Raw genomic sequence first — 661 nt, 5'->3', positions numbered from 1 at the left:
TTCTCTTTCTGTGCCTGACTTGTTTCACTTAATATAATTCTCTCTAGGTCTATCCATGTTGCTGCAAATGGTAGTATTTCATTGTTTTTATAGCAGAGTAGTATTCCATTGTGTAGATATACCACAGTTTCTGTATCCACTCATCTGATGATTGACATTTGGGTGAGTTCCAACTCGCAGCTATTGTAAATAGTGCTGCAATGAACACTGGAGCACAGGTATACCTTTGACTTGATGATTTCCATTTCTCTGGGTATATTCCTAGCAGTGGGAAACCTGGTCATATGGTAGATCTATGTGCAATTGTTTGAGGAACCTCCATTCCACTTTCCACAGAGGCGGCACCATTTTTCAGTCCCACCAACAATGTATGAGAATTCGTTTTTCTCCACAACCTTGCCAGCATTTATCATTCACAGTCTTTTGGATTTTAGCCATCCTAACTGGGGTCAGATGGTATCTCAGTGTCGTTTGGATTTGCATTTCCCAAATGCTGAGTGATGTTGAGCATTTTTTCATGTGCCTGTTGGCTGTTTGTATATCTTCCTCTGAGAAATGCCTGTTTAGCTCTTTTGCCCATTTTTTTAATTGGGTTACTTGTTTTTTTTTGTTGTAAAGTTGTTTCAGTTCCTTGCATATTCTGGATATCCTTTGTCAGATG

The sequence above is a fragment of the Galeopterus variegatus genome, unplaced genomic scaffold (assembly GCF_000696425.1).
Source record: "Galeopterus variegatus unplaced genomic scaffold, G_variegatus-3.0.2 Scaffold820, whole genome shotgun sequence".
NCBI classification, from domain to species: domain Eukaryota; kingdom Metazoa; phylum Chordata; class Mammalia; order Dermoptera; family Cynocephalidae; genus Galeopterus; species Galeopterus variegatus.
Note: the sequence above shows the minus strand (reverse complement) of the source record.